The following is a 25,539-nucleotide window of genomic DNA, read 5'->3' on the forward strand; positions in this document are numbered from 1 at the left end:
CCGTGAATGCAGAGGGAGCGTTATTAGGAGTGTGCGGCGCGACAGGAACGCTCATGGCTCACGATTCTCAGCTGGAGTGTGTGGGGAAGACAGTGATATGTCAGTAGGTGTGTCCTCTCTTATGCGAGTCTTATTTTGAATTACTTCATATGAACATATCCCTCCGGCAGTCCATTCCACATCTGTACTGGTGATCAGCTAATATACAAGACCTCTCCCCCAGAATGGATAAAAGAATGCAAATGAGCATGCGAGAACAGGAGTTGTCATTCATTCAGGTCGTGTGAATGGCTTTGGGAATGAGCAAGTGTTTTGTTCTTTAGAAGTCGAACTGACAAGACTGCTTCCTATTGATCTAAAGGGAAAATAGGTGAGGTTCTAGTGTCACTTGCAGGGATTTTGAGTCCATAACTTAGAACCAAAAGTCTACCTGTCTTGGTAAGTTAATCATCAGGAGCAGATGAAAGTGGGTTTTGGTCTAGGTCATATGTCGGGATTAATTAATTGTGGGCCAGAGGGGCTGATGAAGGTTGTGAATAAATTTGAGCAAGAAATCTACATCCTTGCTGCCAGCATCTAATCTAAGGGCTTCCAGGGAGCTTCACACGAGTCAGAATGTGTTAGTTTTGTTGTATGTCAGTTTCACTCTGCGTGGTTTAAATTACCAGCAGACCTCATAGTCGTGCCGTAAAATGTCTGATGGCCATGTGGCGACGCGCGTGGGTGGTAATTGTAAAGTCACTGTGATTGGCTGTTGTGGGTGTCTCAGTGTAAGGTCTGGTACTACACTCGTGAACTGTGGCGTCTGAAGGATGGTCACCGAGCAGGGCAAGGCCTGACTGGCACATACCACAGCGTACCCCTCCATAGGTTGTCGCGGCGTGTCTGCCACAGCAGCATTCTTCTGTAGCGCTCGACCAGCATGGCGGTGATTTGGGCGTGGCGGTGGCGGCAATAGGCCATGTAACTGGCTTCCAGTACAGACTGGCAGCTGCAAGCCGGAATCCTCTGCACCATTATGACGCCATGGGCTGTAGATGGGAAGTCATAGCGACGACCCTGTGAGATGAAGACATAGATTTGTTAACACCGTTACTCCTAAGCTAGCCACCAATGTCTGGCATCATGGAAATGTCGTAAGCCGTAAATAAAGTGTTTTGAGACAATGAACCATGATGGCCGGGGTCGCTTGTGGTTTTTAATTTGCCCACACTGGTCATGCTGGGTAGTGCTGGCCTATGAGTGAAATCTCTAATGGTCTCAAACAGAATACGTTGTGAATGGAGGGGTTTGCATTCTCTGCTCAAAAATTTTATAAAACTTGGTGCCAATTTCCCTCCACAGCAAAACACACTTTTTGCTATATTAAAGGTAAGTTTGCCGATGTTCAACCAGCTTTGGTATTTTTTACAATGGTTGATAGTATAGACAGTAAATTGAAAATATGTATTACAGTATTTTTCTGTTACCTGCACCAAGATTGAGGTTATCTGACAGCAAAGTTCACTGTTTGACTCAAACTTGGCTTTTGTGAAAACTACAGATCATACTGAGGAATTTTTGTATCCCTACTCATTGATATTTTGATCGAGCCCAGTGCATTACGAGTTTTGAAATTTTTTTCTGCATTTTTCAGCACATCACTTTTTCTTTGTTTTCTATAGTCATGTAGCACCGATTAAAAAAAAAAAAAAACTTTCTTTACTGTAATAGAGATCACACTTTTAGTGAACCACCCCATATTCACCCCGGTGGGCGAAATTATCCCTTTAACCAGTCCAATAATATTTCTTTAAAATGTTTTATTTTTTTTTTTTTTCCTCGGGGGCGCATTATCATGACCGGTATGAACCAAGATTCATACAGATTGTTCCATACACAGTGTGTGAAGGTGATATGCCATATTATGAAAATAGCGCGGTTTGTGACTAGATGGTTGTGTATTTTTGGTCAGTGGTATTATTTTTCTGATACTATTTTAAAAATTCAATGTCAAGTTTTTGACTACTAACAGTGTTTTTTATGTGATTCTTTCATTACAGGCAACAACATATTATGCTCATCGGGAATTCATATTTTTGAGAATTCGGCCCTCCTTCCAGTTAATGAGGCAATTTGAACTGAATAGAAAGCTGAACTGGGAATTTGAACTGGAATTAGAAGAAGTGGATTTATAATTATCAGTTCAAAGAAATGTAATATACTGGAACACATATTGATATATTTTCGCCTAAAACCTTCAAATTAAACTATTTTCAACTTTTAGAGAAGGCTTTTCAACTTCCTGTTTCAAGGTTTACAAATTACACTTACTGAAGTTACAAAGAATTTCTTTACATTTTGCTACTGCCAATTCAAATCTCATGGGTAGCAGTATCAGTTGGTCGTTAAAGTGTAAGAAAACACTAACGCTCCCACATAATTGTTCAATAATATGTTTTCCGCCTTTTATTCTGCGTGTGTTAAAGTGCCATAACAGCACAGCATTTCTTGTGTTCCGGTTGGTGTTAAGAATTATCCTGAGTTTTATATAACCTGCAATTGTCCCACTCCTGCTAAGGTGGCAGGGTGAGTAACCTGGACAAGGTGGGTTGGTGTTGAGACCAGCAGGTATGACTGCTTGCCAGTTGGCCGAGGCAGCTGTGGGGTCCATGCCTTGGAGCAAAGGATTAATCAGTGCTCCCACTGGGATGCCATCTTCCCCTTCCTCCATTAACGTTAGTTGCCAGGGGGCAGCAGAAAACACAGCCAGGTCCGGTACTGGGCACCAGCGGGCGGAGAAGGAGTCTTACTAAGACATTTCAAGTACAATTAGGACAAGGCAAAAATATGCAGACTGTATAGTGTAACGACTTGACGCAATATCATATTGTGGGTCACATCCTAGTAAAGCTGTGTACCTATGTTAGGTAACATAGTAATTTAAAATCTGAAATGAGGCAGTAATAAGAAATCCAGGAAAGTGAAGATAAGTCAGGCAAGTGCAAAAATGATAAAGACTTAAAGCAGGAAAAAGGGGGAAGACTGAGACTTAACAAACCTGTCCTCATTTACAACAAATGTATGACTCAGCTTAAGATTTAGCGACACAAAACACCCCACAGAAGCACACACACCACAGCCACACACACACACCACACACATTGGTTTCCCTTTGGGGGGTACAAAAACGCTTCTGCTTCATTCCCCATGTTAATTCAGACATTAGTTTTAAGTGACGTCAGAATACTCCAGTCAGGATTTCACAGATCTCCAGATCGATTTCTTGCAAGATTCAGTCAGTTTCGACACAGAGCAGCTGATTGTAAGAAAATAAAGTCATTACAGAGACTTTGTAACTCAAGGCGCGCGAACAAACAGAGTCAAACACTCTCAAGAGCAATTTTATAAGTGGTGATTTTATAAGTGAGTGTCCTGTTTCTTATGTTTGATGTATTTAACTAATCAGTTCTCGTCAGATGACTGTACCATTGTAATATTTAATCTAGCGGGTATATACAAATTTGAGCGAGTTTTTTGTGAGAATTGTCTTGAAAATTGAATAGTATAGATTGAACGAAAGCTTTTAAGCGACATAAGAGTAAAAACCAAAGGCCCTGCTTACTAGGGTAACGCAGCGACAGCCATGACAGCTGTCATAAAGGAGTTAGTGTTCCACTCCTCGGCCAGTAGGGGGCAGTACAGTTTTAATAAATTATCTTTACACTCTTTTTTTAAATAACCTCCAGTTTACTTGATTGCTATTTTTAGATTGTAGAGTTTAATGTAAAACTAACTGGTGGTTCGTTTGTTTCAGTAATAATAATATTAGTAAATTATGCTTTTATGGTTTCCAAGAAGACAGGTTTCTAGATTCTGCCTCCACTGTGATGGAGTAGGAGCACAACTGAGTTAAATTCTTTTATATATGATGATTTAAATTCACACTGACTTGTGCCAGGCTTGATGCCCACTGGGTTCATCAGCTGCCAGCCTCTAGATTGGGCCATGATCTCGTAAGGGTTTTTGTCCGGCCCCCAATTGTGGGCCTTTCCTTCATGGGTAGCGGCTGTAATGCCTTCGGCGCTAGCGGAAATAGCCAGCCAAGGTATGACAGCCACCCGCGGCGGCCTGGGCGTGGTGCCCCCTATTACACTGGCTCCCGCACGGCCACGGCCTCTTACAGTACCTGCCTTAAGATAAAAAGTGAAAGGAGGTGCTGTTCAGCGTACGCAGAACCTCAAGGAGGCACATACATAACATACATACATACTATAGTATATATATATAATATTTATAGATAATATAATACTGATTAGTATAATTAGAGATATATATATTATATTAGTACTGGTAACCCCATTTTGCATGGCCGTTAAGCAGACAACTGAAATAAAATCATGACTTTATCTCGGTGTCAGCTTTCGATTCTAGTTAAATGTATTTTGCTAAAAAGGTTTTGCTAGCACTGATGACTTTGTGATCGAGATAGGGGTGTGGTACTATCACTTAATCTTCCGGGCATTCTAATTCAAAGTGCTGTCAGTGTGAACGACCTCTTGAGATATATTTGCAATTTTCCTTCCATTCTTTAAGATGGGAGTGTGTGTGGCATTTGAGCGAAGTTGAAATTAAGAGTAAAGATAAAGTTCTGTTTTTAATCAGATAATAGATGACCAAATATGTCTCAGATTGAATACGCAATCACAATTCTTTACTCAATTTGCAAAGAGAAAAATGATCTCAGTTGTTACAAACCCAATCAAAAACCACAAGCATTTGTAATTGATGATATGATTAGGAAACGTAATAATACCAGATTCCCATCATTAGTTTCAAGTATCATACATTTTGGGGATCTCAGCTCTTCAGCCCAAAACAATCTCAAAATGCATGCCATCTAGTGGCCATACTAGAAATGTCAGTGGATTATAGGCAAACACGGCAGAGCTTCTTTGTTTTGGGATGTATCTTTTAAAACAGCTGTTCGTCAATGGTTTTTTGTTTCTGGATTTTATATTAGATACCAAGTAGCATCCACAGTAACAAAACTGTTTTATTTCTTCAAAACTTAAAATCACCCATGAATTAAATGCAAATTATTACCTGGACTAGGGCTGAATAGGAAAAGTGATTTTGGGTTCTAAAAGGTCTCTTGCAAATTAAAGCCAATTTCCAACATTTGTGTCCAACCCAACCATTTTTATCTTCATTATATTTTAAAGTATGAGTACTCTTATTAAGACAAGTCGTCACTACTTGATGAAAGTGAAAATTTCCCCTTTTACATTGTACGTAAGTGTAAAAAAGTAAATTTTGGCTTGGCTTCAGTGTAACTGGTAATCGAAGTGCAATTACAGCACCCCTTACACCCACTGAATGGGTCATACTGTATATTACCCCGTATATCTCGTGGGTTTTGATTTTCAGGATCTTATTTAGCATTAGGTTTTTTTTTTCACCATTGAGAACCACTGTTTTAAAGGTGGTAGCCATATGAAAAGTTCTGAGTTAAAGAAGACATAATTTTAACATTTATTTCAGTATGTACCACCACTGGTGTGTGTGCTACCCCTCACTTTTGGTTTTGTTTGTACAGATCAAGTCTGATTACTTGTGTAAATGTTAAAATGTTTATCTGCATAAATACTCAAGATAATTCAGATTTTATCAAATGGTATTGCATTTCTTTGAGTACATATAGGATCTTTTTTTTAATTAGAATCACACTCTCCCCACCGTTCCATTTTGATCTTAGAGGGAAGAAAGAAAAAAAATGAGGTGTCCAACCTTTGATGAAGTAGTCTCGGTGGGTCCAATGAGTCGGTTGGGAGCCGTAATAGTCGACTGTTTGGTGCTGTAGGGACTAGCCCGTATATGGCGAGTGTTACTATGGGTCGCCAACTTACGTCGTTGATTCACTACTTGTTGGCTGTTGTCAGTAGTTGTTTGCAGCCGCCGTTCCCCGATTCGATGCTTGTTCTGATAGCGGGTGTACCTGCTCCGCTTATCCACCAAGGCTTGTCCAGGGTGTTACTTCGATGCAGGAACCTTCGATCTCTGTGCCGTTCAGGTTTGTCCATTGCAACCACCGCATCGTTCTCGACTGGCAAAAGTGAACAAAGGCGTAGTCTCTGATTTTTTTTGACACGTTCCACACAGCCAGGATTGAACTGGGCTGAAGGTTTGGTGTAGAGTGTCTTCGCTGGTCTCTATCATCAGGTTGCGCACATACAGAATTTTCAACTGTTTCCATCACATCCTCGTCAACGTCAGATCTCAGGTTCTGCCCAGATCAACTGCAATCTGGTGACCCCAGAGCTGTATTCATAGAGAACGAGATTTACCACACAACCGGTTTAAAGTAAGGTAGGTATATTCACCAAATATCATAGATAAAGGAATAGTTTCAGCTAAAAATTAGCAAAATTCTCATTATTATTTACCCTTATGTCATTTCAAACCGCTATGCCTGTTATTTTTTTTTTTCTATAAAAAATCTTCACACAACTGTTTTTCAATGCAACAATACTATACAAAGCAGGCTTCAAAAGTGCAAATAAAAAATGAAAAAAAGAACCATATAAGCGATCCAACGTCAAAATCTAATCCCATTAATGGTCCAAATCTTGGCATTTAACTGCACTGTGATGCGGATCACTGAAACAGTCCAATCAACAGTAAGGATCGAGTCAGTGCGACTCAGACCCGATCAGTCCTATGTTCGTTATTCAATTAGTAAGCTTAATTTTCGAACAAACCATTTTTGAAAAGAATCTTCTTGAAAGAATGATTTGTTCATGGATCTGACTGATCCAGTTCTCTAGTCTCAACTCACTCACTCACTCATTAAATTAGTGAGTCAATCAGTGAAGCAGTGAGTCATTGAACTAGGAATCGGATCTTCCAATTTGCAATTTAATCTGTCAAGCCTTGCTTGCAAACAAGCGTTCTTTGAAAATAATAATCTTGAAATAATTCCTTGTTCTTGAATCTAACTGATCCACTTCCCAAGTGTCAACTCACTGACTCATTAATTCGGCTCTTAGGTTAACAGCTCAATGGATAGAGAATTTCTTAGTGAAAAAAAATCAGTTTTTGGTCTATTCCTCATGCATAATTTATCGTCTGACTTCAGAAGATGTGGAATACAGTACATGAGTCTTACAGAATACTTTTATAATGATTTCATAGTGTATTTTGTCCTTTTTATAGCATTTTTAAGCTTAGTAGATGTGGTCTATCACTCTGGTTGTATGGAAAATAGCTGTGTAAAGAGTCTTCAAAAAAATTATACTTTTGTAAGTATATAATGAAGTGAAAAGTTTCAGTGGAAAATGATGTTAACCTGAATTCGCCCTGGCATGAGCTTTCTTCTGGCCATAGCAGCAGCACGGTGAGACTCATACTCTACAAAGGCAAAGCCCCGATTCTTCATCTTATCCGCAGCACTCGCGTACTCAATCACATCCAGCACCCCCTCTGTCACCTTTGAAACTTCTTCCATGATCTCTTCACGTTTCTTGGTTTTTGGGATTCCACCAATGAAGAGGCGGCAGTTATCTACACTAGAGCACACACCTAGCAACCTTCCTGGACGAATTTCGAAGTTATTGCAGTTCACGAACTGCCTCGCTTAGCCCTCATGCTTCTGCGTGTACATGACGAAAGCATAACCACGGTTCTTCCCATCAAAATCATCATTAGCCCGCATCTCGTAGATCCGTCCAACAGTCTCAAATACTGGCACCCAGCTCGTCCTCGTAAACGTCACGTGGGATTTTACCCACAATGATTTCGCAGCCGCGTGAGGGGAGGGGCCTTGCCAGCCAGGTGGTGGCCCATATTTGCGTTGTCCATTTTCTTGCACCATACCATAACCTGATTGCTCCATCAGGGCCACAAGGGCAGCTTCATTGGGGGCCCCAGCCACTCCCTCTGGGATGGCGCTGTGATGCTGCGGATGCCCAGAGGAGGCCTTAGAAGAGGAGGGGGGGAGGGTTACTCATAGCAACGGCAGAGGCGGAGTCTTCTGCTGTCATTCTGAAACAAGCATCCAATTAGGATTGGAGTCTAAAAAGAGACAAAAAATTTATTCTGGTCAGATGTACTATATTGCAGTTGTACTCATCACCACATAATTAGCTAATAAATCTACTTCTATAAAGAATACAATTTCAATCATTTCCATCCCAGTTCCTCATATCAACTAGGGATGTACCCAATATTAAAATTCTTGGCCAATAATTTTATTTTCATCTTATGGGTTAAGTGGCCAGTATTAAAATTATCTAAATTAATTAAAAATAAATTACTACCAAAATTAAATCTGTTTATTTTGAATTGCAACTAGTGTGATTTCAAATTTATACAGTACAGTATGAAAAGCTGACATTAATTTGTTGGATTGGGGGGGTTGCGTCATACTTAATTTTGAGATTTGCTACAAAGATTACTATTAACAGTGTTATTAAGTTTGTTTTTTAAGTGTTTTAAATATTGACTTTAAATGTGAGCCTAGATGACGGTAAAGGTCTAAATGTAAAAATGAAGTGAATAAGCAACAGTTAGCAACAATTTTAATAGTATAAGTCTATACTTTTTTCACATTTAACATTGCTGATAAAAATATATAATGTTTATAGATAAGGATAGATAGTGAGATAGATAGATAGATAAAATTATAAATAAATAAATCTATAAGTCCCTATTTTCTCTAAGACACACACACTGACAAAAAAGCAAATCCTCTTCTACCTACCTAAAGCTGCCTAATAAACCCAGTAAGCCGCGTCTACATTCTCTAGCATGGAAAAAATCTCCAAAATGCTTAAATACTACAGTCGTAGGAATTTCCATAATCAGACCACAGATGCATGGAAAGTCAAATGCCATGGAAGTCTTTGACAGCAAGCAAATCAATGGTTTGACATAAGAATTTCATTAGTTTTGAAGTGGGAATTAGTGTGTTTGTTAGTAATGTTTTACTGAACATTATACAGTACATATATTCACTGTTTTGCAGTTAGTTTGCTCAGTGGACGACGTAATTTAGCAGTTTAGCCGCACCTTGGGATGCCTGCAGAGACGGTAAGAGTAGTTAGGTTGTTTAGCAATGAAACCATGGTTGCACATACTGTACAGAGCATGCTGACCCATATAACAGCTTTATCCTGAGCACACAACGTTCACATAACTCACACTGACACAAAAAATGCAAGGTAACATAACTACAAATGCAAAAAGTAACAAGGTGTAAAAGTTATTAATTATTAAAATACTTCAGGAATAAAGTTTAAAACAAATGAACAACTACAACACCCAGCGTGCTTAAGTTGGCTAACCTGGGTGTTTTCATGATGAGGTTCTACAAAGAGGCTCGCTGAGAAGCATGTGACTGTGACAGTAAGGTCGGAATCAAACAGGCAACTCAGCAGTACTAAACCAAAGCTCTCACACACACATCCATAAACCTTCCTCATTCACCAACGCTTGCACACACATATACTGAAAATCAGTACATGTGGTGGCTCAGGCCAGCTGAAACAGGAGAAAAGCAGACTGACTAATCAAAAGCCATGAAGACCAAGCAGGCCAACTAATACGAGATATTTAAATCATCTGTGGATAGAGCATTTCTATATTCACTTATGCAAAAGTTGGGCAAAAACAGCTAATAGAGCCTGATTTTCATAAAATTATATACAAATTAAATCATAGTACAAAAAAAGTTAAGAATTTAAATAATAATGGGCATTTTACTACTACTACTCAAAAGATCTTCCTTTTAAAATAAACTAGCTGGTTTGTCATATTAGATTGGGGGATAGTCTCTTGGTGGAAGTGGGTTCAGTGGCTAGTGTAATGTATGAATGACAAAACTGAGAGACGATTCAGCAGAATTCTGGGAGGAAGGAGAGGTCGAGAGAGAAGATATTATGCATAGCTGCCAGAAACTAAACAGTAAAGAGAGAAGAAAGCATAAGAAAAAAATGTGACTCGCAAGAGGAGCAAAAATAAGTAGGTGTCATTTTCATGCGATTAATTATGACAAAAAAGCGCGATAAAAGCGCAAATAATGCCTCCTATAGACTAGGCTACGTGGGGTCAATAAAACACGTGAGACGAGCTGGTAGCAAAAAAACGCAAGATCTCGAGACGTGTTTTTAATGTTTAACTTGTTTTTAAACTCGACAACATCGCGCTCAAAAAGTAGGCTTCTTGCGCACGACCAACAACAAAGACCGCCAAACGCGCTACTGTCCAAAGACGTCAAGTCAGTCTCAAGCGCATATTCATACTCGTATTAAAAAAGGGAAAAGCAGCGAAGCAGAGTACAAAACTGTCTGCCTCTCCAAACACTCTAACCGAGAGCATCCAGCACAGAATGAATGACCTCTCACCGCGACGCGTTTCTAATGCTCACATCTGGAATTTTTACAGAACGCAGGGGTTCAAGATTTTTTCTCTCTCGAATGTACGTCACCTTGACACGCTTCAAAAGGCGGAGCTCACATGCACCAGCTCGACTGCAAAGAAGTGATGGTTGACTGCAGTGATAGGCTTTTGATATGGCTTCACGCTTTTTAGCAAAATACATTAGGTTTAGGTTAGGTTTGCTTTAGGTCAGTTTCTGTATATCCTTAAGATTTTAGTCATTATAACAACCTCCCTGTGTTTATTAATTGTGATTAATTAATGACTAATTAATCACAATAGGAAGTAATTAATTCTTGTATTTAATAAATATTCTAGTAATAAATGTAATTAAAATGATTAAGGTAAAATCACTGGGATAACAAAGACTTGAAAAGCAATTTTTTATGCCCTCGTGTTCTGGGGCAGTGAGTATGTTTTAGAAGTTTCCTCCTTGTTCCGTACAGATATAGCCTACAGAAATCAGCAGGAAGTGAAAAATCAGTGGCAAGAAATGCACGTCGAGAGGTTGGAAAATGATTTTTTCATTTTTCCCATCCAACATCAGGTTCCATATCTTATTGTACCTGCCTGGCAATTGGTTGACCTTTATAAGTCGAAAATGTGGTACTTGGTGCAAGGAACCGAGGCGCAGCAGGTGGATGATTAACCAACACAAATCACTAGCTTACGCACACACACACACACACATCACACAAGGAGTGCAACTCTCATTTCAACAAATAGGACAAATTCTCACATCTCACAACTTTTCTGAAAATCTTAAAAAATTCTAACAGTTTTTCAAACAAAAATAACAATGGCAAAACACCACATTAACCTTATCAAATATTGCATTTGTTTACATTAGTTAAGTACATTTATAAAACATATTACAGTCTTTAGTTAATGTTAATTTCCACATTTTGAGAAATTCAAACTTAAGCTACAAAAATATTGTCAAATTTACTTGAAGAAAATGTGGAAGCGGGGGGGGAAATCGATTTGCACAATTTAAAAATCCTCCATAGCTTAAAATGGAAGATTAAACCCATCTTGAGAATAATAGTATTTAAGATGTATATTATTAGTAAAAGAACAAGTATAACACATGTTTTTTAATTGTATTCTTACTACCCTTAAGTAGAGTAATAAACATTCATAATTAATAACTAAATTATATAATCGAACACTGCACATGTACAGAAACACTATCCGTGTACCTTAAAAAAATACAAAAAAAATCAGTAAAATCAAAGATTGTATCTGGTAATATTATTTTAAGGGTTCTGATCTAACATGGATTAATAATGAACATTTTTTACATTTTGTAGAATTAATCAAAGATCAATTTAAATACTGTAGAAGCATGTTCTTGTTGTTTATTGTAATTTGAGAATTGAGCCAGATTTATAAAAATATTGTTGATTTCCATATATTCCATACTGTCTTCCAAGAGTGTGTGTTAATTTTGGATTCAAGTTATTAAATAATTGTTTGTTACTAAATAACAATGTGATAGAAATAAATGAGTTTATGGAATGAAAGTGTGATAATGAAGCAGGATTATTCTTGGAAAGTGTGAGGTTTTGTGTGTGCGATTCACACATGTTTTATATTATATAAGATACTGATTGACAGAAGTATCTGATCTTTGGCTTCTTTAACACACAGGACAATATTTGACAATAAGCACATATAAACTCCACACACACAGGTACACAGGAACACACACAAGGCTTTTGTATCCCGCAGATCAATTAGTATCTCTAGGGTGAAACTCCTTCGATCTCAGTTGAAAGAAAAGTGTGAAAATGTAGAAAGGGTAGAACAATACACACGCTGGCCTCCCAGAGTACTGTACTGACAGCAAACACACACACATGCTGTACAGAGCTGGGTCACTGTGGCTTGGAAAATAGATCATCGCTGACATTTTGCATGATGGGAAAATGTGTGAAGGATAAGACTCCAAATCAATCACTTATTTTTTTTTTTTTTTTTTTTTTTTTTTGGAACGTTAATAACCACATGTGTTTTGTACTCCAGTTTTGAAAAGATTGTAGTATTGCCGTTATGCGGCTGACGGTCGTGTGATTTAACAATGAGGTTGTGATTTTGGCCTGGTTGCAAGGATACAGCCTTAAAAGTGCAAATATACACTCTCTTACAACAGATAATGAAGAAGCATTCGAGTCAATGACAAATAAGAGGTCCATGATAAAAGAAAAATTTAAAATAATAATAATATTAATATAGTTGCAAAGTTTTGAAAATGTTTCCATTTTTTAAGAAAAGTTTCAATTTGATAACCATATTAAAAACTTGTGCAACCATCAAGTGCAATATAACATTTTTTTTCTTACACCTTAATACATGTGTGTACACATTTAAATAAATGACTCCCTAAAATAAAATAAATATTATGCATTTTTGGAAATTGCTACACACTGAATTTTAAGACCTGAATTAAAACTTTTATAAAAAAATAGTGTGCAGTGTTTTATCTATAATTTAGAAATTGTATATAATTTGCTGTTTTATGTGATAAATTGTATAATATATGTAATTTCCTGTTGTATGTTCGCTGCATGTTTTGCATGTTGGTCACAGCAGACAACTTTGATTTAACAAACAAAAGTTTTTCAAATATAAATTAAGCAGTGTAGCAGTTTTTGTAAATTCATTTTGATTTTCCCCTATTATATATATTATATATATATATATATAATATATATATATATATATATATATAGATATATATATATATAAACAAAAGTACGCAAAAGGAGTTAAGGAGTTAACTAATATACTTAATTTTATGTTTCCGTCCTCAATTTTTTTTTTTTTTTTTTTTTTTTTTTGCATGTTTTGAATATTAATAACCAGTGTAGCAGTTTTTGTAAATTATGACTTTAACAAAAGATTTCTTAATGCTATCAGGGAAAGTTGTTTTCACCTGATGTTTTATGCCCACAAAAAATATCAAAATAATTTTTAGTTAAGGGATTAAAAACATGGTTTTTCATAAAAGATGCATATCTAAGTTACTGCACGCATGCCTTGCAGTTTTTATGGATTTTTGAATAAATGAATAGATGAGTCAGATGAGCACATCATGTCATTTGACCCAGTTGTGTCTTTCTGCCGCCCTCTCTGTTTATGTGTAGATACTGGGCATTTCTTTAGTCATGTCAAGGACTCTTCAAATGATAACCCTATAGAGCAACCAAGAGAGCGCAATATGCACAAAAGCTCTGCTGGCCTGAGGGTCATTAAAGACTCTCAGGGGTAAAAGGTGGCTAAAAGACATGGGTGAGAGAGTGTTTGTGTGTTCTTACTGTGTCTGAGTGTTGGTGTGTCAGCAAGGTTTAGATTAACTCCTTTTACACTCAGCATCCATTCAAGCTGACCAGTGTGTTAAGTCAAAGTTTGTTGCCATGGCCAACAGATAATCTGGTGAGTTAATGTTTATTGCTGAAGAGACTCTTAAAACCGCATATTTTAAAAAACCACTCACACAATGAACTGAAAAGTTCAGAACCTTGTGTTCTTCTCAGTGACTAAGCAAAAACTCTATAATGGTGTCCTATAATTATTAAACACTCATCTCTGACAAACGTTGACCTTTGTGACACTTCATAATCACTGTGCAGATCATTAACATTAAGTGTCTCTAAACCAGGCTCCACAATTCTTTTTAATTTAACACACTCTCTATACTCTATATAGAATTTTTCGGTTGCCAATGGTCAGTATCTAGAATTTAGCACTACAAAATGGCAATAGATACAGATAATATGATTTAATGATAGTGAAAGAAAACAACTACAGAAATTAAATGGACAATTTACACAACATTTACTTAAAGTTCACGAAATTCAGCTTTCATTTTAAATAGATTATCCAGTGAAAAAGCTGCTGGTTGATTTTGAAAGTGACACAAGAGGGAAACTACAACTTCTGCTTAATCAAGCCTAGCAGTTAAAGTTATAGGCCAAAGTGGCCAAATGTTGGCCAAAACAAATATGTAAGCATAGACTATACTTTAGCAGATATACTTTATTCTCATTGACTGTTCACTGGAACTTTGTGTAATGATGTGATCCAAACAGCTAGTGCATCATCTATTTGTCAACAACATCAGAGTTACAAGAAAAACTCAGTTATTAAAAGGTCTTTATATGGTAGCGATAAATATGCTATGTGCATTTGCAGATGAACTCTGTATCACATGACTTTACGATTTAAATAAAGGAACACATTACGGTTTTCTTAAAACAGAACACTGGCGTCAAACAATGTCAGACAGAGTGAGAGACGTGTGGATATGGTGACCATCATACCCACAACACCGTTCTCAATTCCTGTAATCCTCTGTTTCAATTCTCTATGGAAAACATGCTACAGTAAAAACCATTTATCCAGTCATTAATATAAATCACACACAATGATTTTGTTCTCATGACTTAGAAACTAGACAAAAACAGGCATTAAATAACCCAAACAATCAGTGTTATTTTTAGTATTATTACATACTCTTATAATATTCATTAATATTTTGAATTAATTTTTATTCATAATTTTTGTTTTGTAATTTTGTGGGGGGGTTTTATTTTAGTATTATTACCTTGTGGGGGGGTTTTAATCTCTATTCAGCTTGAATTTATTTTATTTCAGTTTTAGTTTTAGAAATGTTAGTTATTTTTCTTTTAGTTTTTATGTTTAAATTTCTAATTTTCACTCTTAAAAGTTTATTTTTTACCTAATATAATATTTATGTTTTATTTTTATTTCCGCTTTATTTCAATCAATGAAAACAATGTTTATCAGTTTTATTTTTAGTTAACACTGCTAAACGTAGTTTATTTCAATTAGTTACTAAGAGTATATTTCTAATTGTTTTTTACTAATAGTTTTGTTATTTTATTTCTGTTATTTCAGACATTTAAATTTCAATAGTTTTAGTTAACAATGCTAACAATCAATAACAAATCAGGAAAAAGGAAGTAAAAAACTTAAAATGATTAAGGTTAAGTGTATACACACACACACACACGATCAAACACAACATCACATATTAAGTGTTTTTGCATACACACACACATATCGAGTGGACAAATCACAAATGCACACACATCCTCCCATAACCTAAAGCACTTCAATCCTTTTTACCATAAAACTACACTGCACACATTAGAGCATTGGAAAGAACCACAAATGCTGCTGACATCTTGAGGTTTCTTATCATGCAGTCTGAACTTTTCACTCCTGAAGTTAATCTACTTACTGCAACACAATGTGATGAGGCCTGATCAAACACAATCCGCTGATATAGACACACACAGCTGATGATCTGCTCAAAAATGCCTCAGGTAAGCACATCACTGAAGTCTCATCACTTTCTCCTGATGATTGTTTCGGTAAGAAATCTGCACACGGAGAATAAAGATATCTACGGGAACCTTTCTGATAACAGTAACTTGCACAAGTCTGGGCCCACCCTAACAGTAAACATAAGGTGAAGAAGAAGTCAAGTCCAAAGACCAACAAACAACGCAGCGAACTGTGACGCACAAATTACATTTTACTCTATTTTACGCTCACTTGCATAAACACACAATGCTGCTAGTCAAATTACCTAAGATGCTATTTATATTTCAACAGTACATTTATATTTCAACATCCTTACCATACAGCAAACAAATGTATCGTTTTCATTTTTTAAGTTCCCCTGAAGGTCATAAAAGGTCATTACAACATTACCACTTAAAAAGAACACACAAGTAACCACCAATAATTTAAATAAAGCCTTGACCAGAACTAAATAAGCAGAAAAAACACACGTTACCTGCCTTTTCAGGTGAATGAATGTGTGTCCGAGTGGCAGTGTAGCTGGTGTGTGTTTCACTCACACAGTCACACACACACACACTCAGGCCTTCTGTTTGTCTGGCGTCAGCGGCTACCCTCTTCTCTCTCTCAGTCAATCTCTTGGTCTCACACACACAGTCTGTGGGGTAGAGAAGCAGAGTGTGTGATTGGAGGTGCAGTTGGTAAAAGAGTGTTTACTCAGTGCATGTGAGGGGTGGAGCAGAGCAAAGATGCCCCCTCCCACACTCTCTCTCCTATATTTCTTTTTTTCTTCCTTCCTTTTCCTTGTCACACCCAAGAACCCTTCTCTCCCGTTTTTCTGGGAGCAAACAAGATGTCTGTGCAGGAGTGTGACTGTGTGCGGTGAGCTGTGAATGAGGTTGTCCATTGACTGAGCCAAAGTCATTATAAGTGGCAAACTGACTATGAAAAACTATTCAGTCTAACCTGAAATCAATTTCCTGAATTCCTGCATTCAAAAACATTTCAAGACAAACAGTTTGAAGCTCAGAGGCCCTCATGCACATTCAAACCTGGAAAGGACCTGGAAAATCTTTCTCATTCCTGTTCCTAAGAAACAGGTACTTACACGTTGCAGTGTGTTTTATGTTGCTTTAGGTACTTCGATAAGGTGGAAATCATTGATTCACAGAAGGGAGTGTGTGCTTGAGTGAAAGAGCATACAGAAACTGAGATAACCAAAACTGGTCATATAAAAAGGAAAATTATTTATAGCATAGGTGCATGCTATACTTGACCCAAAAAACTATTTGTTTGTATGTGCACTGAATATTTTTTCCTCATTAAAATATTTTACAAATGAAGTAATAAATATTACTTTAAAATGTTTAAAATCACATTAAATAAATCTAGTGATATTACAGTGGTAGCTTAATAAAAGTAGCCATTTTGAGATCACATGACAATTACAGTCTGGAAACACTGATTGGCTGGTGGCGATTCTCTAGCGACTATCCTGAGCTGTGATGTGTAAGTAGCAGACAGGAAAAATATATAATATTTAACACTTTTAAGACCCCTCCAACAAAACATTTGACATTTTATTTACATTATTTTGTATATTATTTATTTATATACATAAAAACACTTTTTATTTTTAATCAGAATACACTTTTTTGTTGCGCTGACCACTTTTTGACTGCCATAATGGTGGTGTAAAAAAAAGAGTGTGATTGTACACTGCCATTCAAAAGGTTTGTTTTGACTGCCATAATGGTTGGTGTAAAAAAAAAAGTATTTTCATTTATTTACTTATTTATTTAAGAAATCAAAACTTTTATTCAACACGGATGCTGATCAAAAATGACAGTAGAGACATTTATAATGTGATTTCTGTTCCAAATTAATGCTGCACTCTATAGTCATCAAAGAACCTGAAAGAGGGGAATCATGGTTTCCATTGAAATATTAAGCAGCACAACTTTTCAGCTGATTTCAACTTTAATAATAATAAAGTGTGTTTCCTGAGCACTAAATCAGATTTCTGAAGGACCATGTGACCCTTGAAAAACAAAGAAACCCTCAATAACCCTTTTAAACTATGCTAAAAAGCAACACTTTCCTTTATTTTTGAAAACATAGTTCATGGACATGTTATTTATCAACTACCCGATTGTAATTTTCTGCAGAGGTCAGTAAGATGTCATATGATGATGGTCACTTGTTTACACATTTAGCTGTGACTACTAAACATGGGGGAGGAATGAGGGAGGTCAATGAGAGAAGAGCGATGGGGGACGTGCATAAACAGGAAATGGTGGTGCACTAAGAGGCAAAACTATTTTTGTTTGAGGTGGGTTGGCTGATCAGAAGAAGCCTTAGTAGCCACACAAAATAAACACACACTCACACACCATACACAACACACACACACACACACACCACACTCACACACACACACACACACACACACACACACACGCACAAAGGGGTGGCAAACCAGTTGGATGGATCCCTCAACTGTTAACAACAGTCCTGTGCTCACAATGCTAGTGTACACACATTAATTAACATTTCCGAAGTTTATCCCCACTCGCTTAAAATGCAACCTTGAGATGTAAAATAGCACCATCAGATATGATCTTTTTAAATCATTAGCAAACATTATGAAACCTGGGCAACATGATACATTGTGGGTAGGCCATAAAGCAGGGTGAGGCTGTGTAGAGTCAACATACTGTACTTTGAGAGGGTGCAAAGTCTGCATTTATAACCTTATCAGTGCACCACTATACACATCTAAAACTTATTCTTTATTGAGTTCAAGTTCTTCTTCTGTGCTTCCTCAAGATAGAGTGTGTTTGTTACAAAAGTGGGGACAAAGTATTAGATAAACATAAATGAAACTTATTAAATATATCCTCAAGTGACAGTTGGTAGAAGACGTGTGTGTGTGTGTGTGTGTGTGTGGGGGGGGGGGGGGTAAAGGATATACTGTGAACGTGTGTTTTAGTTTTGCACATATTGCGTCACACATTGCAGGTAAAGGTAACTGGAAAATATCAGGTTTAACTCAGTCTTCAGCACTGTACGAATACATGAATAGAATCAAGACACACACACGGACACGCAAACAGACATGCGCTCTGACTTTCTATGCTAGTATTACGTCTGACCTACAGTAGATCTCTTAGTCAAGGTCATATGATGGTGACTGCGTTGATGGCTCAACTGCTTAAGAGCTTTAAATAACTCCAGACACGGAAGAGCCATATTGAAGTGTAATACATAGGATGATTTAAAACAATGAGATTTCAAGTGAGGTGAAGTCTTATTGGTCCAATATGTAAGCATAGTATTAAGATATTGGACCAATAGATGATCAAAACATTATAGATTTGAAGAACACAAAATATTTCAAAGCTCCATTTCTGAAGTATAACAGAAAGTGTTGAAGGGTAATGCATTACAAGTAACACAGTAACGCATTACTTTAAAATTTACAACAAAATATCTGAGGTACTTTTTCAAATAAGCAATGCAAGTTTATTTGGGTTTTTTATTTATTCACTGACACCTCTCCTGTCCCCCGTGTTGGGAGAAACTGGGAGTGAGGTGCAGAGGCTGAGGCACTTCCTTCAGCATGAGGCTTATTAATTTCACTTTTAGTATGGAAGTTGGCAAAAAGATAACTTTTTATTTTATTTTTTTTTAATTAAAAACAACTAAGCAAACCCAGCCCAGGTGACAAAAAGAAACACAAAAGAAATATAATGCATTACTTTTTTAAGTAACATTTTTTATTAAGTTATTATTTAGTATTATTATTTTAAGTAACACAATTAGATACTTTTCCATGGAGTAACACAATATTATAACACATTACTTTTAAAAGTAACTTTCCCCAACACTGATTATGGCATTAAGTGGAGAAGATTTCCACCATCTGAAATAACTGTATTGTTGCAGTTTGTATTTTGTTTAAAAAAAAACAAAAAAACAGAAGCCCTAGGAATATCATGCTGAACTCATTTGTTGCAATGTCTGAGACACTTCACATTCTGTTCAGGTAGAGGATACTCTTTTTAGAGGATCACTCTGCACTCCCAACATATAAGACTTTAATATTTGAAACACAAACCAAGATTATGAAACCTGTGAGATTTCTGTCCCTCCATTTAAAGTCCATTCTACCAAAATTTGACTCATAGATATCCTAGTAATCCATATGAATCAAGTGGCTAAATCCAAGTCTTCAAAAGAGACATGATCGCTTTATTTGATGAACAGATATAATATAGGCATTTATTTACATATTTATGTACAGTATAAACATTAATCAGTACATAAAGAACACATCAAACGTGAGAAACAGAAGTTTAAATATACTCACTTAACACACAACAAACCTTCATATCAAGCAAGCACGTTTGAGCTTCCGCTGATGTACTCTATGTGTTGATCAATGTTAATATGTGAATAAAAACCTAAAATAAACCTGTTAAATCTATAGTGCAATCATGTGTCTACAGAAGACTTGGATAAAAACATGATTCATATGTGATTACATTTACAATATTTTTATACATTATAACATTAAGAGAAAAGAAGTTGATTTTTGTACTATGTTTTCTGGTTGAAAAATCAACATTGAAGGTCTTGCTGGAAGGACAGGGTGTACTTGGAAACACTTTGTAAGTGTGTGAGTCTTCAGTATCAGTGCAAGAAGGACGAGATGTTTTAAACAGTTACTTTTAAAAGAGGACTAACTACAAGGGATCGTTGTGTTCTCTTACCCCTTCATTCCACACATACACACACTATAACAGAAGTAAATAATATTCACACACCAGTCCAGATTTTGTCCTGTTTGTTGGGTTCAATGAACAAGGCCTATTATTACACACTACAACAAAGAAAAGAAGAAAGAGGAGAGAGAGAAGAGTGTAATGAAGCGGCATAAAAGCATTAGCAAGACAAGAGATAAATTGAGCGACTTGATTCAGACATGCAGAACTTGTGTCACTAAGGAGACTAGTGTGTGTGTGTGTGTGTGTGTGTGTGTGTGTGTGTGGGTGTATGTCACACGGTGGGATATCCCAAATTAAGCCTTTGGTCTAAAAGAGCTCCAACCCTCAGAAGTCACTATTAATCAAAGTACCTGGAGGAGAACCATGCTGAACATATATTTACACACACACACACACACGCACTCACACACACACACACACACACGCACACACACACACACACACACACACAAACACACACACACACACACACACACACACATACACACATACACACAAGGCTCTTCTAGTCTGTCTATAGAGACAGTATAAGAATGCATTCATTGTGAAGTGCAGGTATTTGGTGTGTGTTAGGGAGAGAGATGGGAAGAAAAGCAGAAGGGAGAGAGAGGAGATCCTGTTTCATTCACTCACACACACACACACACACACACACACACACACACACACACACATACACTTGTCCAGATGTCTGTCAGGGTTAAAGTCATGCTGAGGAGGTCACATGATCAGTCATATGACTTTAAGAACACAGAAAGAGAGGTGACCTGTCTTGCTCTCTCTCCATTTCCTTCTTTATATCTAATAGTATGTCTACAAGAAGTCAAGGAAGGCTGACTGAAGTGCTGAAGGTGGATGAATAAGAAATGTGTGCTTCCCTCAAAGAGGAAACAAAACTACTGAGTCAATAAAGGATGTAGAATTGAGAAATGTCACTAAACCTTACAATTATATTCAATTTAGAGTTTGTGGGGATCAAGGTTTTTTTAAGAAATAAAGACATTTGGAGAATAGAATTTGATATGATATAGCAAAGAAAAAAAGAAAGAAAAATATCTATTTTTATGCTTTTACCCTGACATTAAGGGATGATATTTCTATAACTATAAAAAGGCCATCATTCATTAAATTTTGCATTTTTATAATAAAATCGTTAATTTTCTGTCATTAAATGTAAGGAAGAATTTCAAGATTTATGCACCAATATAACAATAAACAGTAACAAAAAGCTATATTTATGAACTTTTGAATATTACATTAAAATTTTGCATGATTATGGCAAACATTATTTGCATGAATATTTGAATGTCACATTAAAATATTTCATGAAAATGCTATGCTACACATCATAACATTAAGTCAGAATTGTGAATCAATTTTTTTAAACTATTTGAAATGATTAGCAGAAAACAAACATGAAACTTAAAATTTTGCTCTGGATTAAATGGATTTTTGCTCCTGTCTTAATGCTTATATCTACCAAATGTTCAAAAATGTGAATCAACTCATTAAAACATAAAGTTTGAAGCGATTCACAGAAACTTACTGAACTCTGATTCTGATTCTGAAGTTTAAACCAGAAACACAAGCAAGGCATCTCTTTCTCAAAGTTTACACTAACAATTCACAAGACAAAAATCATTTAAAGGCCAAATAAAATGAAAATTAAAATCACTTAAATATTTAATGAAAGTGAAATGCATATAAATTCCAAAAACACACATGCACCTTAATATGCTGCTTTATGAGAATCAGATAAGCAGCTGAATGGAGGCAGAGAGAACTGGTTTAAGTCAGAACCACAGCCAATCAGATTTCCAATAGACACACACACACACATAGACACACACACACACACACACACACACATACACACACACAAGTGTATATACTGCTGGGCCCCTAAAGGTCTGTCACCAAATAAACACGCCTACACATTTAACAGATGCAGTATTTAGAGTAACAACAGAGAGTCACATGACCACTGAGACACACACACACACAGACACAGATGGGTTGTTCTTTTCATTGTACTTCACCTCAGTGTTAATTCTTCTCAAGTATCATTTAATTTCTTTTAAACTACATCCCCCACAATGCAAAGTCACAGTGTGTTGCTCTCAAGACCCCTGACCTCTTTACCCCCTACGTGAAATAACCCATTCATAGGCACTCACAAACACACACACATTTACCTAGGGGACTTAGACTTTTATGATTTTTGTATAAACATATAATTACTACTGCTACTGACTACTACAACTAAAAGAAAATGTCTTCTAATTTTAGAAGAAGAAAAGTTTATGGATCATTTTTTCCAATTGAAAACGTCCATAGTTCTCCCCTAAAGGGAGGTTTTGTACAATTTAGCTCACTTCTGTAGACAAAATTATACCTCAAGTACAGCTAAGTAAACACACCCACCCAGACACACGTTTACCTAGTTATCTAGCTATTCTTCTTACATAAAGTTAATTATAATAGCAACAAACTAGCCCTAACCCTAAAAGATAAATTTGTTTATGACATACAGTATATGAGTCATTTTTACCTTTTGGATATTCCTAAAGTGAGGTTTTCATCAGATGTAGCTTAACATCACATTAAAGTTGTAGTTGAAGCACTTCCCCATTACATGTTTTAAGACTTAATTTCCATACATTGTTGGTAGAAAAACAAGATTCTACGGGTCTAGAAACAATTATTTGCTTATGAAACGGTGATTAATCTGTAAAGTTAAGTGTGTGTCTTGTCTGTTCATGTTGTGCCATTCCCCTCTGAAAAAAGTACACGTCTACACTCATTACACTAAGCATGCAAACTATTAGGTTGGCTGGAATGGGCCTTCAAATATTTTTTATTCGTTGTTTTTTCTCTTAGATTGAGCCATCTCATTGTCAGAAACCTGATTCTCTCACACACACTGAATTATAGCACACCCCCTGAGTGCAGTTACACAACACACATGCACACACAAAAGACCCGCAGAGCAACTTTCAACACAGTTTTCGCAACACAAGGACATTCTAACCTTACAACTGTAAGATGGAAAAAAGAAAGAAAAAGGGAGGGAGGGAAAGAGAGATGTCAATTTAACTCTATGAAAATAAATAAGGTCAGAGGGAGAACGTGATCGCTGGACCATCTGTGAGAAGATGACACACAGAGAACAAGAAAGGAAAACTGACACAAAACATGAGACAGTGAAGGAGAGGATCACAAAAAGACATGCCTGAGAATGTAGGAACTTACCTGCGCTTTTAGTAGCTGTCAAACAGAGTCTATGTGTTGCATTAATCAAAGGCACAGCAGATCAACCACATTCATCCCTGTTTCTCTGTATTTCACCCGTTATCGTGTCTGTTCTCACAGGTCTTGACAGTCCAGAGTGATGAAAAACTTTACGTTTCTCTTCTTTTTCTCTTTTGGTTTCTGTCTCCAAACTGTTTCACTTCCCCGTCCCTGCTGTTCGTTCCCCTGCTTGTCTCCTTCACTGGCAAGGAGGAGGAGGAGGAGGGGTAGCTGAAAACGAGGGAGAACCGGGCGGAGGGGAGAGAGAGAGAGAGAGAGACCGAGAGAGAGAAGAGAGAGAGAGAGAGAAAGAGAGAGAGTAATTAGCGCTAGTCTCTGTACCTGCCTCTCACTGACATAATCTTCACATTCCTCTGCTGTGAGGATGAAAAAGATCTGTAGGAATACTGAACCAGTCTGTAATGCCAAAGGTCAAAGACAAACTTTTCACAAAACTATATATTAATCTTTAGAAACTGATAAAAAGAAAGTGTGTGTGTGTGTGTGTGTGTGTGTGTGTGTGTGTCAGTCTCTGTCTACAGCATTTAGTACCGGGAAATGTTTCGTCTCACATCTTTCTCACCGGGCTGGTCCGAGCAACCTGTTCCTTTCTCTCTCTGTGTGTGTGTGCGTGTGTGCACACCTCAGAAAGAACACAAATACACACAACAGTGTGAACACACACTTGGAAACGCTATCCTCCCTAAACCTGGAGACAGGCCAGAGCAACATTCCACACACATACACACACCTTACACACATCAGTGCTCTCCATCCCATTTGGTTTCTCTGATATACACAAAAAAGGCATCAAAGTGACACAAAGATGAACACACACTGTTTCTCATAGACCTCTGGGAATGTTTGAATGAAATTGGAAAAAAAAGTTCCATCGCCAAAATAACCATTTCATCCATTTTACTGACCTCTAGCTTGTGTGTGTCTGTGTGTGTATTAATTAATGAAATGTGGTCGTACAGACACAAAAACTGTTATGTTTATTTTACTTTATTTTAATGTGACAGTTAATCGTTACATGCACTCACTACAGTAATAACAGTAACCGACTAACGTAAAACCAAACAATAAACTTAACCATATAATGTAATAAGTACATGCAGTTAATGAATATTACTCAGTATTTATTTGTGTAATTACACTATAACAACATAAAATAAAGTATAACCAACTCAGATGATCAAAAAGAAAAAGAAAAAATATATATTTTTTTTTCCATACAATGACATCAACTTGTGGAACATGGAAACATTCTTCAAAATAACTTCCACAGAGGAAAGTTAGTCATACACTGTAAGTACTGTACACAGTATATATATATATATATATATATATATATATATATATATATATATATATATATATAATAAATAGACATGACAGTGGGTACGGAAAGTATTCAGACCCCCTTAAATTTTTCACTCTTTGTTATATTGCAGCCATTTGCTAAAATCATTTAAGTTAATTTTTCCTCATTAATGTACACACAGCACCCCATATTGACAGAAAAACACAGAATTGTTGACATTTTTGAACATTTATTAAAAAAGAAAAACTGAAATATCACATGGTCCTAAGTATTCAGACCCTTTGCTCAGTATTTAGTAGAAGCACCCTTTTGATCGAATACAGCCATGAGTCTTTTTGGGAAAGATGCAACAAGTTTTTCACACCTGGATTTAGGGATCCT

The 25,539-nt window shown here is 36.6% G+C and overlaps 1 pseudogene; it reads right to left on the reverse strand.

Annotated features, from left to right (window-relative positions):
- Positions 1 to 816: 816 nt before the first annotated feature.
- Positions 817 to 24,042, reverse strand: LOC122136039 (annotated as a pseudogene).
- Between the last annotated feature and the right edge of the window lie 1,497 nt (positions 24,043 to 25,539).

The sequence above is a fragment of the Cyprinus carpio genome, chromosome B1 (assembly GCF_018340385.1).
Source record: "Cyprinus carpio isolate SPL01 chromosome B1, ASM1834038v1, whole genome shotgun sequence".
NCBI classification, from domain to species: Eukaryota; Metazoa; Chordata; class Actinopteri; order Cypriniformes; family Cyprinidae; genus Cyprinus; species Cyprinus carpio.